Source organism: Hyaena hyaena, unplaced genomic scaffold, assembly GCF_003009895.1.
Source record: "Hyaena hyaena isolate Hyena2069 unplaced genomic scaffold, ASM300989v1 scaffold_1430, whole genome shotgun sequence".
NCBI classification, from domain to species: domain Eukaryota; kingdom Metazoa; phylum Chordata; class Mammalia; order Carnivora; family Hyaenidae; genus Hyaena; species Hyaena hyaena.
This window is the reverse complement of record NW_024082067.1, coordinates 25,882-31,312: the sequence shown is the minus strand read 5'-3', so window position 1 is coordinate 31,312 and position 5,431 is coordinate 25,882. Positions and strand designations below refer to the sequence as shown.

Genomic DNA, 5,431 nt, shown 5'->3' with positions numbered 1-5,431 from the left:
ATCTACCAGGATATCATCTGTCATGATGAAATGTTCTCTGACCTCTACAAGATTCAAGAGATTGTGGACCTGCTGTGTCTGGGGGTTGAGAGGAAGATGGTCAGGAGGACAGTGGGTAACACTGGTGACTCACTCACTGGTGAAGTGCTTTCGCTGCAAGGCCCCAAGGGTGAAGGTACTGGAAGCACAGTAATCATTGGTGTTGAGATTGCCGTGAACCATCACTGGTAGGATACCAGCTTCACAAAGGGGCCTACAAGAAGTCTATCAAAGATTATATGAAATCAATCAAAGGCAAACTTGAACAACGGAGGCCAGAAAAATAAAATCTTTTATGACCGGGACTACAGAACAGAACAAGCATATCCTAGCTAATTTCAAAAGCTACCAGCTCTTTATCTGTGAAAACATGGATCCAGATGGCATGGTTGCCCTGCTGGACTCCCACAAGGATGGTATAACCCCATATATGGTCTTTAACGATGGTTTATTTTTTGTATTTAAAAATTTTTTTAATGTTCATTTATTATTTTTGAGAGAGAAACAGTGCCAGCGGGGTAGGGGCAGAGAGAGAGGGAGACACAATCCGAAGCAGGCTCCAGGCTCTGAGCTGTCAGCACATAGCCTGATGTGGGGCTCAAACTCACAAACGGTGAGATCATGACTTGAGCCGAAGTTGGACGCTTAACTGACTGAGCCACCCAGGCGCCCCTAGGAATGAAAAAATGTTAATGAATTTGGCTGTTACTTTGGATGTATCACCTATTGTCATAACTGGCTAATGCTCTTCCTCCACACAACGCCAGAACTTAGACAAATGGGACTGATGTCATCTTGAGCTCTTCAGTTATTTTGACCTTGATTTATTTGGAGTGGAGACATTGTTTTAAAAAAATGTCATGTAGGTTGTCTAAAAAAATGCATTGAAACCATTTTGAGAGAATGCCTTTTAATTTAATACATATTTAAATCCATCCTGTGTAGTGTCCTGGAGAAGTCAGAGCCTGCTAGCTAGAAAGCATAACACTGCCTGCAGATAATTTCTACAGTGAAAACTACTTCTGAGGCTAAAATATATATTTAAAAAAAACCAAGAGCTGAAAGCCTTCATTCTGAGTTCAAGTAAAGGGAAAGACCATGCTCATAGCTGTGCCAACATTCGAAGTGGATTCCTTAAACATTTCATCACCTACAAACATAAGTAGTTAACTCTGGAAGAGATTTCCAAAAGAATAAAAAGAGACTAATATAGTAGGAAAAAAATCCTCAGGAGTGTGTTTGAGCACATTTAAAACCTACGCAAATGCATGAGGGTACTAGGAAATAAGTCAAGCATGGTATCATGGGAGGGAGAGGTTAATAGATTTTTACATAACAGTCATTAAGTCTTGGTTTGCCTGCAAAAATGTTAATACAAAGTATGGTCTTTTATGTGAATGTTTGTTACTTATTCCTAATGACCAAGAAATGTTTACTTATTTTATTATGCTAATTGATTACATTTCTTTCAAATTTTATTTATTCTTCATATTTTTGCTTAGAAGACATATTGGTAAGTCCCCCAGTACTTAGCTAAACATATAATAATAGAATGGAAACTGATGACATGCTTATTCCTCTCTTTTTTCCTCCTTGTTTTCTCTTACAACTTAAGGAAACAATATGGCATATTTCATACTTGTATTTTTCTTTTTAGAATCCTCTTAAAAATAAGCATACTAGGGTAGAATTTCGGGTATTAGTGCTGGCCAGTGGAAGAATTATTTTCAGAGAGAAGAGCTTGTCAGAATTCCAGATTTGTCTGACAACAACCTTCTCTTTGATAGTTCTCCCACACTTTTGGTTTCAGTATGTTCAGTGTTCCCACTGTGTTGAGATTCTCTTTTCTTATGAATTTCACATCTGATAGTCCACACTTTGACTCCTGCTTTGTACATTTTTCCCTTTATTATTTCATCATAGCTGCTCTGCAATTACATTGGGTCATTTCCACTTTCTGAGTTGTGGGCTCTTACAGTTTACTGAGTATTGCCGGTAATCAATCAATAATCATCAATCAACACAACTCCACTCTATTGTGTAGACAGATGCTACTTGAAAATTCTTGCTGTCTACCACACACCCTTTTCATGTGGGTCTGTGATCAGCTTCCATTTCCCTGAATCCCAACTTGCCTTCAGTGTTCTTCTTTCTCCATCTCCATCGCCCTTCTGCTCAGCAAATTGTCTCCAGTTTATCTGAAAAAAATTAAGAACATCAGCCAAGAATTTCTGTGTATTTCATCCATCTTTTCATTTTATTTGTTATCATTTTGGTGAAAGTGGTTTATCTTCTCCTGGAACCCACTCTTTTTTTAATTTTTAATGTTTATTTATTTTGAGAAAGAGAGAGAAAGGGAGAATGAGTAGGGGAGGGGCAGAGAGAAATGGAGACACAGAATCCGTATCAGGCTCTAGGCTTTGAGCTGTTAGCACAAAGCCCGATGCAGGGCTGGAACCCACAAGAACCGACAAGTAAAATCACGATCTGAGCTGAAGCTTGATGCTTAACTGATGTAGCTACCCTCCTAGAACCCATGCTTTCATCTGTGCTACCTGTTCTTTCAAACTCTCTCTCTTTTTTTTCCTTTACGATTGAAACATATCTAAGAATCTACATTAATATAGCCCTTTTCTGACCACATTTCCTTTTAGTTACTATTTTTCTCTGTCTTTTTTTATTCCCAAATGATCTTCCTTAACAAAATATCTAAACTCAATATTTTTACTTCCTCACAATAATATTCTTAAGTATTAAATATTAATACTCTTCTGTCAATGCACTGTCCTATCAATTACCTGCATTTTAAATGAAACTGTCACTTTCTGGCCTTAACTTCCTTGACCTCTCTGTAGCATTAGCATTTGACATTTATATTAGTTTCCTAGGGCTGTCATAACATATTACCACAAACTGAGTGGATAAAGACAACAGGAATTTATTCTCTCACAGTTTGGGGGGGGTGGTGGTGGCTAGAAGCCTGAAGTTAGGATGTGACAAGGTTGGTTCTTTTTGGAGACTCTGAGAGAGAATCTATCCATGCCTCCTTCCTAGTTTCTTTTGTTTCCTGGCACTCTTCGGTGTTCCTGGGCTTTTAGTTGCATCACTCCAATTCTGTCTCCGTCATCACATGATGTTTCTTGTGTGTCTTTATATCACTTTTTTGTGTCTAAATTAATGTCCTATAATGAGATTACTATTATTAAGGTGAACCCCAAACCAGTACAACTTGTCTTAACTTAACTTGATTACATCTGAAAAGGCTCTATTTCCAAATAAGGTCATATTCACAAGTACTAGGAATTAAGACTTGAATATATTTGGGTGGCGGGTGAGGGTGGGTGGGACACAATGTTGAAGGTCATATTTAAGGAATGTTTTAAATTGGAGGCTAACAGCTCATCCGTTGTATATAGATTTGCAAATCAAGTGCTCGGTGGGAAGCAATGAGTAAAGAGACTATGAGTAAAGATACCATGAATCACTCCCCGCTTCAAAATAATAAGTGTTTTTAGAACAATGGCCCCATGGCCCCTGTGGCACCTGGGTGGCTCAGTTGGTTGAGCATCTGACTTCCTCTCAGGTCAAGATCTCTCGTTTTGTGGGGTTTGTGGGTTGGATCCCCATGTCAGGCTCTGTACTGTCAGCTTGGAGCCTGGAACCCGCTTCAAATTTTGTGCCTCTCTCTTTGCCCCTTCCCTGCTCATTCTCTGTCTCTGTCTCTGTCTCTTAAAAATAAATGTTAAAAAATAAATAAATAAAACAATGACCCTCAATGAAGTGTATGAAGTACTTAAAAAACTGGAAAATATGTAGAAGACGTAAATGTAAAATAATTTTGGCATATCCAAAAATGAATCCTAGTATCTTCAAAGATGGGTTTTTCTCCTATCATGAGAAGAGGATGTTATAAATGTTCTAAAATTAGGTAGAAGTGATGGTTGCACAACACTGTGAATGTACTAAAAGCTATTTAATTGTACACTTTAAAATGATTAAAATGGATATTTTGTGTTATGTGAATTTCACCTAAAACAGAAAACAGTTCCTAAAAAGACCAAAGAACTAAGAGTTCAGAAGGATTCATCATGTCACAATCAAGATTTATGCAAAAGAAAAAAATCAAGACATATTAAAGGGAAGTTACAAGACCACTGGACTTCTAATAAGGAAATGATATTATATGGAACAGGCAAAAAAGTCAAATCACCTGTAAATTTAATAAATTAACCTAGTCTTGAAATTTTACACATTATCTGCTGGAAGAGAGTTGAGGAATTCTTAAAAATTCTTAAGGAAAGAAAAATGTATTCCAAAAAATTTATCCCATCAATTAATCTCTTTTTCAAATATGAAGCTATCAGAAAGACATTTTCAAACATGCAGAGATTCAGATATTATAGCACTGATGACAAACAATACTCCAGCAAACCAACCAACAAGCAAGCAAAGATAATCTCTTTGGAACTAAAACCCAACCAACAAAGGTGGACTGGAGTAGCTATCATTTGAAGACTAGAGCCATGGACCAGAGTTGGGTATGAACCATGGTGATGAGTTTGAGGTGATCTATATACTCACCACCAATGCCTCTAAACATATGCGTGGACAACATAGTCACAGATTACATGAGGAGTAGCTACTACAGTTTGTATGCAAGAGAAAATCACATTATCAAAGTTCCCCTAAAGAATTCTCTGTATCATCTGTAAAGTATGATATATGTACACACCATATTTCCTAAGGAACAAAATAGCTTTTCTTCAGACTGGAATCTATTGCTGATTCTTCAGTTTAGCATAAGATAAACTATTAGATTGTATTCAGAGTCCAGATGGTATACAGTATGCATTTTAAACACTAGTATCATACTTAGTTGTACAGAACTTTTACACAAAGAGAGAAGAGAATGAAGAATGACTGAATTGAGATTTATTTCTCCTATCTCCTCTACTCACTGGGACTATGCTAAATCAAGAAAATGGAAAGTATATTCGCTAAAAATGTAAATTCTTTCTCTTCTTCCTTTTTTTCCTCCCTACTTCTTTCCTTCCTTATTTCCCAAGTATATTTGTTGGAATTTTAGAAAATTAAATGCATGTATAATATAATTCCATAGAATAACATAGCGATGATAATTTTGCTACTTGCATTTATATCCTAAAGTAATTTGGAGATTCTTTAAAAAGAAACGAAACATACTCATACAAATTCATTAAAAGAATTTTAATAACATTACGATTTGTTTACTTTTTTTTCAAAGAGGAGAAAGGTTTCTACTTAAGTAAGTATTGGGGTGGTAGATTAGACATCTGTTGGTTATCTACAAATATTGGCATTGCCTCTGTTGATTTAAGAGATACAGGTGACATAATTAAGAGAAAAATTCATC

At 36.5% G+C, this 5,431-nt stretch overlaps 1 pseudogene; it reads left to right on the top strand.

Moving 5' to 3' along the window:
- Positions 1–496, top strand: LOC120225567 (annotated as a pseudogene).
- Positions 497–5,431: the final 4,935 nt, after the last annotated feature.